The 12,744-nt window shown below is 36.4% G+C and overlaps 1 pseudogene across 1 annotated transcript; it reads right to left on the reverse strand.

The window, feature by feature from the left end:
- Positions 1-3,270: 3,270 nt before the first annotated feature.
- On the reverse strand, positions 3,271-7,111 carry LOC105529175 (annotated as a pseudogene). The gene is made up of 2 exons (XR_001004468.1): positions 4,887-7,111; positions 3,271-3,827 (listed from the first exon to the last, which is right to left on the reverse strand). The product of XR_001004468.1 is annotated as an integrator complex subunit 6-like (transcript).
- Between the last annotated feature and the right edge of the window lie 5,633 nt (positions 7,112-12,744).

Genomic DNA, 12,744 nt, shown 5'->3' on the forward strand with positions numbered 1-12,744 from the left:
TAGCATTAGGAGATATACCTAATGTAAATGACGAGTTAATGGGTGCAGCACACCAACATGGCACATGTATACATATGTAACAAACCTACACGTTGTGCACACATACCCTAGAACTTAAAGTATAATAAAAAATTTTTAAAAATTAAGAATTTATTTTTATTCAAAGACATTTTAACATTAAGTGTTAAAAAGCAAAGCATAGACTCATATTTGATAAACGAATTATATTCAGAATAAAGAGCTCCTACAAAAGAATAATAATAAAAAGACTGACAATTGATTTTTTTTTCTTTGGTTTAGATGGAGTCTCACTCTGTCACCAGCCTGAACCTCTCGGCTCACTGCAACCTCCACCTCCAGGGTTCAAGTGATTCTCCTGCTTTAGCCTCCCGAGTAGCTGGGACTACAGGCATGCGCCACCATGCCCGACTAATTTTTGTATTTTTAGTAGAGATGGCGTTTCACCATGTTGACCAGGATGGTCTCCATCTCTTCACCTCATGATCCGCCTGCCTTGGCCTCCCAAAGTGCTGGGATTACAGGCGTGAGCCACCGCGCCCGGCCTGACAATTGATTTTTTAAAAGAACAGGCAAAGACTCCTCACAAGAGAGTATATTCCAATGATCAATAAGGATAACAAAAGGGATGTGCAAATGGCTAGGTACAATTGGTTAGAGAATTGCAAATTAAAGTACAATGAAATACAGATACACATCTATCACGATAGCTGAAGTTAGAGTCTATCAATGCCAGCAAGGATGTGGAGCAGCCAAAGAAAGTATAAATGGTAGGAGCAAGGAGCCAGCACTACCCTTAGGCTAGGATAGCTGAAAGACAGGACCTCCCAGAAGTCCATTGGAAAAGAAACCCAACAACTGCCACCTAAGGCCCAGTAGGGAGGGAGCTTTCCTCTGCTAGCCAGTCTGTACCTTCCATTAAACAAACTAAATTGGAAGCCAGAGGGCGCTGGGTGCAGCTGATGCAATCCGAGAGGTCAGACTCCCATAGCACAGAAATGAGTGGAGGGCTGTGGTGACTGATCTGGAGGGGTAAACAAAGAGCCAGCACAGACTGTTTAATCATTTGATCATTTGTTTGCTATCTCTCTATCAATGTAGCTAGCTAGGTTAGTTAGTTATTTATTTTTGCCTAGCTGTTTCTGTTTATTTACTTTTTGATGGGAAAGTTGTTGCATATGTGAAGAAAATCAAATGGCACAAAAGATTCAGAATGACAAGCAACTAACGTTTGTATGCTTACAGGTCAGGCCTTTGCTAAGCTTATTTACAGACTTCAGGGCTTCTTGCTCGAGGTACAGTATGATTAAATTTTGGAGGTGGGAAGAGGACATTAGCTAAAGGCAGTTGCATGTGCTACAATAGTAACTTTTTTTAAAGTTTCAAAGGCAAAATACTTTTTCAGTGAATTTTATTAAAATTTTCATAATCAAAACTTACAAGGGAAGAGAGACAAGCATAGTCTAATACCATGATAACTAATAGTTATAATTAATTTGACTAATGTTTCCATTAATTAATTAATTTAATAGAGCAATACTTATTTTAAGGGAGTATTTATCATTTGAACAGCCGGCAATCATTTGTTCACCTTATTTTCTTAAAGAAAACATATGCAGAGGCAATGTTAAAATAATGACCACATTTTGCAATAGAAGGTTTTTGTGTTAAGTGCATGACTTTTCCCCTGGCACGAAAGACATGTTGTTCATTGCAGCAAATGGAATATATGCTGCACAAAATACTTGTCATTATCTAACCACCAAAAATACATTACATTTTAAATATATTTAATATTATTATCTTCTAACATATTTATAAACACAACTTTTTTAAGAATTATGTTTTATATATACCTACCTAAGAGTTATTTCAGGTTCAGTTCCAGACCACTGCAATAAAGCGAATAATGCAATAAAGTGAGTCACACAAATGTTTTGGTTTCACAGTGCATATAAAAGTTATGTTTACACTATCTTGTAGTCTAGTAAGTATGCAATAGCATTATGTGTAAAAAAATGTGAAAACCTTAAAAAATACTTTATTGCTAAAAATGCTAATTAATGATCATCTGAGCCTTGAGAGAGTTGTAAATTTTTGGTGGTGAAGAGTCTTGCCTTGAAGTTCATGGATGCTGACTAATCAGAGTGATGGTTGCTAAAGGGTGGGGTGGCTATGGCAATTTCTTAAAATAAGAGAACAATAAAGTTTGCCACAGTGATTGACTCTTCCTTTCACAAAAGATTTCTCTGTAGCATGCGATGCTGTTTGTTTGAAAGAAGTAGAACTTCTTTCAAAATTAGAGTCAATCCTCTCTAACCCCGTTGCTGCTTGATCAATTAAGTTTATATTATACATATATATGTGTATATACACATATATACACATAAATTTATATCGTATTCTAAATCCTTTCTTGTAATTTTAACAATGTTCAACTAATCTTCACCAAGTATAGATTCCATCTCAAGAAACCATTTTCTTGGCTTATCCGTAAAAAGAAGCTTCTCATCCTTCCAAATTTGATTATGAGCTTGTAGGAATTGTCACATCTTCAGGCTTTACTTAGAATTCTAGATCTCTTGCTATTTCTCCTACCTCTGCAGTTGCTTCTTCCTCTGAAGTCTTGAACTCCTCAAAGTCACCCAAGAGGGATAGAATCAACTTCTTCCAAACTCCTGTGAGAGATACTTTCACCTCCGCCCATGAATCACAAATGTTAATGGCATCTAGACTGGTGAATCCTTTCCAGAGGTTTTGAATTTACTTTGCCCAGATCTATCAGAAGAATCACTATATGTGGAAGCAATAGACTTACAAATGTACTTCTTAAATAATGAGATTTGAAAGATGAATTACTCCTTGATCCGTGGGCTGAAGAATGGATGTTGTTTTAGCAGGCATGAAAACAACACTACTCTCCTTGTACATGTCTATCAGGGCTCTTGGGTGAATAAGTGCATTGCCAATGAGCATTAATATTTCATAAGGCATCTTTCTTTTTTTTGGAGGAATATTTTTAGTTTGTTAAATAAAAATGTTTTTTAGAATGGTGCTTTTCACATTACGAAAATAAACCAAAATGAAGAAAAGGTCACTGTAAAATGATGGGAAAAGGATCTGTAGATTTGCTTTTAGTATTTCAAATAGTCAACAATGCACGCCATAAAATGAATGCAAGATCACAACAGTCTTGTATTTACTTTGTATTTGAAGAAGATAGTGAAATAAGTGGCCACATTCTATTTTCTTTTAATTGTTGTTAATATGGTTGATCCGATTGGCTCTTTGATGAGTTTCATCCACGAAGTTCTACAGTTGTTCTATTAGCATTCGTTTTTTAACCTTGATGCTTCTTTAATGACATTTTGTAAAAATATTAGTCTTGTTTGTAAACTGCCTTGCACATGCTTCAGTAAAGTGAAGATTCTTTCATATTTTCTCCCTGGCTTTCGGATCTCTTTCATTATTTGTGCTTTTAGTTTGGTATTGACCTCTTCATGGCTTTTGCAATGCATCACTTTCTTTCCTTTGTTGAATGAAGATGCTGGTATGTTCTTTTCAGCACATTGTTCTTTATCTCTTGGCTCCTCATAATTTTCTAAAAATCCACCAACAGTGAGGTCATTGGTTCCTAAATGGTCATGACCAAGAGCCTGCCTCTGTATGATTGGTTAGCTGTTCCAGTAAACTGACTGGAGAAGATGTTGAAAATTCAGTATCCATAGCATTTGGTGTAATGTCTGATGAAAGTTGGTCTGCAACATGATTTTCAACCACATCATGTACTATCGAATCCTTCGTGGTTTCTTGTCAGGAGAACCTGCTACCGATGGTTACATGAGTTCTTTTCTGTTTCCTAAATGTCTTGGCTGGTTTGAGAAATAAAGGGAAAGAGCACAAGAGAAAGAAATTTAAAGCTGGGTGTCTGGGGGAGACATCACATGTCGGCAGGATTCGTGATGTTCCCCGAGCTGTAAAATCAGCAAGTTTTATTAGCAATTTTCAAAAGGGGAGGGAGTGCACAAATAGGGTGTGGGTCACAGAGATCACATGCTTCACAAGGTAATAAAATATCACAAAGCAAGTGGAGGCAGGGCGAGATCACAGGACCACAGGATGGGGCAAAATTAAAATTTCTAATGAAGTTTCAGGCACACATTGTCATCTTATCAGGAAACAGGGTTTGAGAGCAGACAACCTGTCTGACCAAAATTTATTAGATGGGAATTTTCCTCATCCTAATAAGCGTGGGAGTGCCACAGGAGACTGGGGCTTATTTCATCCCTTCGGCTTCGACCATAAAAGACGGCACGACTTGAGGGGGCCATTCATAGGCCTATCCTCAGGGCGCATTCTCTTTCTCAGCAATGTTCCTTGCTGAAAAAAAGAATTCAGCAATATTTCTCCTATTTGCTTTTGAAAGAGGGGAAATATGACTCTGTTCCATCCGGCTCACTGGCAGCCAGAAATCTTATCTCTGATGTTCCCTGAACATTGCTGTTATCCTGATCTTTTTGCAAGATGCCCAGATTTCATATTGTCCAAACACACATGCTCTACAAACAATTTGTGCAATTGACACAATCACAGGGTCCTGAGGCAACATTCATCCTCCTTAGTTTACGAAGATGACGGGATTAAGAGATTAAAGTAAAGCCAGGCATAGGAAATTACAAGAGTATTGATTGGGGAAGTGATAAGTGTCCATGAAATCTTCACAACTTATGTTCAGAGATTGCAGTAAAGACAGGCATAAGAAATTATAAAAGTATTAATTTGGGGAACTAATACATGTCCATGAAATCTTCACAATTTATGTTCTTCTGCCATAGCTTCAGCTGGTCCCTCCGTTCGGGGTCCCTGACTTCCCGCAACAATTTCTGAAATTTTATGAAGAGGAAGAGGTTTAATAAGATCTGGCTGTGCTTGAGTTGTAGGTACAGGTGGTCCTTTTCCCCCTACATGATTGCTTACAACAGGATTCTGCTGTCTCCCTTTTAGTAGTGGAGACATACACCAATGTCTTTTAGGGATCCCTTGCATTTTTTGGTTCTCCAGGTCGTTTATGTTCATTTTGAGGTCCAGCCACAAATTCATCTGCTTCATCTATCATCATACCCTTCTTATCCAGCTTAAAGGGGTTGCCAAATGTATGCAACCTTTGTGGCTGATCAGGATTAAGTTCTCTTAGTGGAGAAGGTACTTGCTTGAGGTATTTCTGGTAGTTCCCCATTTGTGCTATACGAACACTGTGCACTGATCTTCGTCCTGTCCTTTAAGAAATATGCAAGTGTGCTTCAAAAGATTAGATCTCATTCTTGTTAAGTGATCCAAAAGATTTCATCTTGGTATGTCATAAGCATTTCTAAATGTCTGTGGCTTCAAATCCTTATTCAGCAAAGCAACTTGGAACCCAGTGTGTTCCTTCATATTAAGGTCTAGCAGTCTGTGAGGGACATCCTCTGAAATTCCCTGGAGGAGTTGTTGAAAATCTCCCCTATATGCCATTGATAAACCATGTGATCAGCTCCGGACTTTTATTCCAGTTTCCTGTACCACCTTTTTTGCCTACAGATTCAGTGACTCGATCAGATTCTATTTTGGCTTGTTGACTCAGTTTTTTGAGGTGTGAAATGACACTGTAACTAAGTCCGTATTCCATACTGTCTGCTATTAGGTTAGGTGCTCCCATAATACTAACAGCTTTCTTCAAGGGCCCGAGATAGTAAGGAGGCATTGTCTTCAAACAACTTTCAAATGACTGTCTTCACTTCAATGTTGGTTTTGCCTTACACACTTTAAACAAGTCATCTAAGAGGGGAAGAAGGACTGGATAATTGTAAGCCATCACAAATAAGTTGACACAGTTCAGTGCTGTACTGGCTTTCAGGTAACCAAAAGGATGACCAAGTTCACTATATTTTGCACTATTGCTCACATACACCTGCCAACATGTTTGAGGAGATTTCCTTTCCAGGATAAATAGAGTCAGTGGTGAAGGTTCCAACTCATATTTGTCACAAGGAAGTTTATCAATAACCATTGGTTCACAGTCTATACAGGAAAACTTCACTACAGGATGAGATGTATGAGGTGGTAGTGCTGGCGAATTTTGATCTGGCCAAAAAGACTCTGGAACAGGCCAATGACCTATAGGAATCCCAGTTTTAGGATTTGGTGTGACATATACGAGTTTGTGACAGCTATGCCAAGGCTGAGATCCAAAGGGCCTTGAAATATCTGGCTGCCCATCTTCTACAGGGGAAGGATCTGGTCCTGTTTTTTCAAAGTTTATTACCACCCCACTTTGTACTTTCTGCACCAAGGACTCTAGACACTGATTAAGTGTTCTTGGAGAACACACAAAATATGAATGGCTGCCTGTCACTTCACATATTGGTGTGATTGCAGAGTCATCTAAAGGCACACCTGTCAACTGTTCTGATTCTACCGACATGGTGCCGGGCAACCGCCAACACTAATGCACAGAGTCTCTGATCCCAACAAAAAGGTTCCTTGGTCAATTCACTTCCAGGCAAAGGAGAATTAAGAGGTAAATGAATCTCATCCTGGACTCCACTGGTGGTGGTCAACTTGCTCCCATCAATAATTGTGATAATTATTTCTGACTTCAAGAAAAAAGGGTTTCTTCCCTGCCCATAGTTGTCTATGCCAGTTACTAATCTATTTAAATTTAATAAATCAAAAGCTGTCCTTAGGGATTGGCCAAGAGTCTTAAGTCCTTCAGCCTGAAGGTTTTTCACTTCATTCATAAACGTTGCATGGTTTTCTTTCCATCCAGCCTTAATAGCATAGGGCGGCTCTTCGAAAGTGACCAGCATATACCTGTCTCCTCTGCTGGCAGGGCCCCGGGCACGGAGCTGCGGGATGGGAGGAGGAACAGAGCGGGCAAGAGGGAAGCACAGAGGCGAGGTTAGGAGGCAGAGAAGGGGCGCCCAGCGGCCCCGCCGCCCCCACAGTACCGCACACGCAGCTGCCACCCCTCCACGCCGCTCCCCCCACACAGATTGCTCCCCACTTACCGCCCGGGCCGGAGCCTGAGCCCCGGCCAAGCCCGTCTGACAGCGCCCGCCCGGTGGGGGAGGGGAGGGGAGGGGAGGGGCATTTTTCTTATCAGCAAGTCTCAATAGTGGGCTTAAAATATTCAGTGAAGTGCGCTATAGATAGATGTGCTATCTTTTAAGCTTTATTGATCCACTTATAGAACACAGGCAGAGTAGATTTAGCATAATTCTTAAGGGTTCTAGGATTTTTTGAATAGTAAACGACCATTGACTTCAACTTAAAGTCATCAGGAGCATTAGCCCCTAAAAAGAGAGTCAAACTGTTTTTAGAAGCTTTCAAGACAGGCATTCACTTCTCCCTACTACAGACCTAGATGAAATCCAGTATAGGGCTATTTCTTCTACATTGAGAATCTGTTGTTTAGTGCATTCATCTTCATCATTTATCTTAGCTAGATCGTCTGAATAAGTTGCTGTAGCTTCTCCATCAGCATTGCTGCTTCATCTTGTGCTTTGATGTTATGGAGATGGCTTCCTTCCTTAAATTTCATCAACCAACTTCTGCTAGCTTCCAACTTTCTTCTACAGCTTCCTCACATCTATCTCTAGGCTTTCACTGAATTGAGAGTTTGCACCGGGTTAGGCTTCGTTTCAAGAGAATGTTATAATTGGCTTGATCTTCTGTCAAGACCACTGAAACTTTCTGCATGTCAGTAATAAGGCTGTTTCACTTTCTTATCATTTGTGTGTTCATTGAAGTAGCACTTTAAATTTCTGCCAATAACTTTTGATTTGTATTCACAGCTTGGCTAACTGTTTGGAGCAAGAGGCCCGGCTTACAGCCTATCTTGGCTTTTGACATGTCTTCCTCATTACACTTAATCATTTATAGCTTTTTACTTAAAGTGAGAGATACGTGACTCTTCCTTTCACTTGAACACTTAGAGGCCATTGTAGGATTATTATTTGGCCTAATTTAAATATTGTTGTATCCCAGGGAATAGGAAGGATCTTGGAGAAGCATATAGATAGGGGAATGACTGGTCTGTGGAGCAGTAAGAACACGTACATGTATTAATTAATTTTGCTGTCTTATATGGGAGTGGTTTGTAGTGCCCCCAAACAATTACAATAGAAAGTTTAAGATCACTGATTACAGATCACTATGATAGATATAATAAAAATTAAGCTTGAAAGATTGTGAGAATTATCAAAATGTGACACAGAGATCCAGAATGTACAAATGCCATCTCTGTGTAGCATTGGGAAATGACACTGATAGACTGATAAAATTGCTTAGTGCAGACTTGCCACAAACCAGTTTGCAAAAATGCAGCATCTATGAAGTGCAATAAAGTGAAGTACCATAAAGTGAGATATTCCTGTAAGTTAAGTATCCTTTGTTTTCACATATACCACAAATGTTTCCCCATATGAACATCATTGCATAGATTTCTATTGTCCATATCAGTAATAATTTCTTAATGAGGGATCAAATTCACATTAAATATTTTAAAAAATCTTGATACATAATAGAAAATTACCTCCCTGAAAGGATTCATCAATTTACACTCTTGGCAGCATTTAATCAGAATTCAGGTTCACAGTTTCTTCAACATTTTGTTCTTTGAAAATTTGATAGGCCAAAATCTGATGTCAATATTTTATTATGAATTTATTTGATTACTTGTGAGATTAAATATGCTTTCTTGTTTAACAACCAGTTTTATTTCTTCTGTTTTATGCTGTAATTTATTTAACTGAATCCGCATGTTCTGTCCTTTTGGCTAATAGATATTTAAAATAATTATTTTTTAACAAAGAATAAGTATGCCAAAAATTATTATATGAGTTTTGAATATTTCACTAGTTTGTCTTTTAAAGTAGCTTCTAATTTTTTAACACTAAAACAATTTTGACTTTATATGTAGTCGAGTGTTTAACTTTTTGTATAACTTTTAGTGTTGGGGAGTTTAATTTGGCTTAAAATTTTAATATTTAATCCATTTATAGTTTATTTTAATGTAGTTGTAAAGGGAGATCCAATTTTATTGTGTGTGCGTGTAGATATGCATACATATATATATTTAAAATTTATTTATTTTTGAAATAGAAAGCCTTTCCTAAAATGTATAAGAGAAACTTATTTGTTCCACACTAAATTATTTTATTCTTTACACAAGCCATAATGTTGACTTTTTTCATGCCTTACAGCTAGAACTTCTAAAACAATATTACTAACACTATTTACAAGAATCCTTATTCCCCATTTATTTTAATAGAAATACCTCTGTTACTACGAAATACTTAATTATTCCATCATAGTCTATAATTTGATTTGTTTATTATCTTTTTAATCCAAAAGTTACTATGGAATACTTTTAATTTCTAAATTGTAAAGTATGTATAGTGGTGAATGAGATTTAGTGATTGTGTTTTTGTTATTTATTTTTAACTGAAATATATTTTGTATGTATTTGTAGGAAAATAGATACTTGTAAATGTAGCATTTTATGATTTTTTGAGACATTCTTTGTGATTCAGTGTGGATATTTTTCTCCATATGCCAATATTTTTCTCCATATCCATATTAAAAATGTGGATAACAAAGTTAAATTTACAGTTAATAATATAATATTACAAATTATCTTATATGTACTTTTTGTGTCCTTGATTAATAGTTTTTAGGAGGTGTATATTATAAGTATAGCTGCAAAAAAACTCATAGTAGAACATGTCAATGCAATATAGCTACTGATTTGATGACTCTTACTTTGGATTCTGTGTTAATATTTAATAGTACTGCACTGTTCCTATTTGAGTTTCTTAGATGGATTTTAATCCATCTATTTATTTTAACATTTTATTACTATTTTGATTTAGATATATTTCTTAAACTTTTGAGTTTTATTATTAATTCAATATAAGAGTTTTTTTTGTTTTTGTTTTTGTTTTTGTTTTTGAGACGGACTCTCTCACTTTAGCCCAGGCTGGAGTGCAGTGGCATGATCTCTGCTCACTGCAAGCTCTGCCTCTCGGGTTCACACCATTCTCCTGCCTCAGCTTCCTGAGTAGCTGGGACTACAGGCGCCCACAACCATGCCCGGCTAATTTTTTTGTATTTTTTGTAGAGACGGGGTTTCACTGTGTTAGCCAGGATGGTCTCGATCTCCTGACCTCGTGATCCACCCACCTCAGCCTCCTAAAGTGCTGGGATTACAGGCGTGAGCCACTGTGCCAGGCCCGAGATCTATTTTTAATAAGATATTTAATCTATACTAATTTCATAGCAAATTAGCATGCTCAAATTGAATTCCTCCTTATGAATTTTCATTCTTCAGGAGTTTTCATCTCAATAAATGGCCATGACATTAATCCAGATTCCAGGGTACGCATCACTATTTCTCTCTCTTTGATACTTTGAAAATTCAGTTCTGGCTGGGCATGGTGGCTGAAGCCTGTAATCCCAGCACTTTGGGAGGCTGAAGTGGGTGGATCACCTGAGGTCGGGAGTTCAAGACCAGCCTGACCAACATGAAAAAACCCCATCTCTACTAAAAATACACAATTAGCCTGGCATGGTGGCACCTGCCTGTAATCCCAGCTACTTGGAAGGCTGAGGCAGGAGAATTGCTTGAACCCAGGAGGCGGAGGTTGTGGTGAGCCGAGATCGTGCCATTGCACCGCAGCCTGGGCAACAAGAGCGAAACTCCATCTCAAAAAACAAAACAAAACAAAACAAAACAAAAGAAAACAAAAAAAGAGAAAATTCAGTTCATCTGCAAATCCTGTTGACTATATCTCGAAAGTGAATTTCAATTCTGCCTCTGCCCATCTCCCTTGCCTAATAATACATCATTATTTCTCACTTAACACTTTCACAATGCTTCCTCTATTGCCTCCTGTAATGGATTCTTCATGTTGGAGCCAGAGTTATATCTTAAAGTCTTTAATCCATTTTAAAAGTGTAACTCAGACTATAAGATTCTTATGCTTTAAACTTTTCTATGAATTCTTTTATTTTAACCTAAATGCAAACTTTTTTCTTTTGTTTTTTTCGCATAGTTACTTCTGTATTCCTTCTCAACCTAAAGTCAATTCTCTTTCTCAGTTGCTTCTGTCCATCCACACTGGTCTTTTATCTTTAAGCCAGCCAAGTTCATTCATCCTTTAGGACCTTCGTATATACTTTTCCTCTGCTTAAAATGTTCTTCAACCCAGTTTTTGGCATCTCAGCTCCCCTTTCGTAGGTCAGGCTTCATTTCACATGCCTTGGCCTGTGAGCCTTTCTCCAACTATTCTATGTAGATAAATTGCTCACTACCTCACCCACTTACTCTAACACAATCATATTCAAACCGTAGAAGATATTCCCAAGGATATTCCAGCAATGATAGATTTAAGGAAATCTATCAATTCAATTAACTTCCATGTATTTTATCATACCAGGTTATATGAAAAAATCACTTGGTTGCCAAGAAAAAAAAAAAAAAAAGAAAGCTTTTTGTAATATTTAAACAAGACACATGCATCTTGCAGGCCTCTTCTCTTATAAATATTTATCTTAATGGTGAAATATAGGATCGACAGAACGGCATTTTGGCTCTGTTAGGAAGTTTTGAATGTAATCAGATGGTGGAGTGGACAGGTATAAGTAATCATTTAAAAAAAATCAAAGAGTGCATCATTCTTAAAAGAGGATACCAAGAGTAAAAGTAAGATAGCATAAAAGAGAGACGTTGAATGCACACAACATTTTAAAAAACATATTTAAAGTCAAGCAATTATCTTCAGAAATCTTTATATTGTATTCATCTCTAAAATGTTTTATCTTAGAAATTACCTTTAGTGTATTAAAGCAGCATTAGTTATTATGCTAATTCTTATAGTTAGTCTCTAGCTAGATATTCTTGAAGACTATCAAAATTTTCAATATACAATGGATAAAATCCAAGGATAAAACTTACGTATAATGTCTTTTAGCATTAGTGCATATTAACCAATAAGGTAAATAAAACTGACCTAGTCAAATCATATCTTGAAGTATTGTTTTAATTATAATTAATGCTCATCTTATGTCATAAAATATTTAATATTGTCTACTTCTATTAACAAAAAAGAAGTTACATGAGACAGGATGTATTTTTCTATTATGTTCTATTATTATATACAAATATATAGTTCTAATATTACATATTAGTGCATAGGAAGAGTTTTATCATGATGTTTTATGCAATTATTGGAGTTATTACTGATTTTTATAATAAATTTTTAGTTGTTTATGCCCATAAACCAAACATTATACTTTCATATTGTACTCACATGTTTATTAAAGATGTAACATATTTTTATCATACTCTATGATAAATAATAATTTTACTTACTGAGGTTGCATTATAAATTAAGCATGTAAAACAGAATATCTTGTTTTTATAATTTATAAAAATTGATAAATTGATTAAATTATTTCTACATCTCTAATCTTGACTGCTTTTAGTAATATATCTTTTATGACATACTACAGTTCCTTTCTTAGTGTTTTTTATGGGAATTCTTGAGATAGACAACTTAGTAACACTTTTCTGCAATTAAAAATAATTTGTTATCTAAAATGCAGTAAGACTAACCTGTATGTTTGGAATGACAATGAGTATTTGATACACCAACTTAAATAATAGGAAAAATATTTTTTGTAAGT

The sequence above is a fragment of the Mandrillus leucophaeus genome, unplaced genomic scaffold (genome assembly GCF_000951045.1).
Source record: "Mandrillus leucophaeus isolate KB7577 unplaced genomic scaffold, Mleu.le_1.0 Scaffold119, whole genome shotgun sequence".
Taxonomy (NCBI): domain Eukaryota; kingdom Metazoa; phylum Chordata; class Mammalia; order Primates; family Cercopithecidae; genus Mandrillus; species Mandrillus leucophaeus.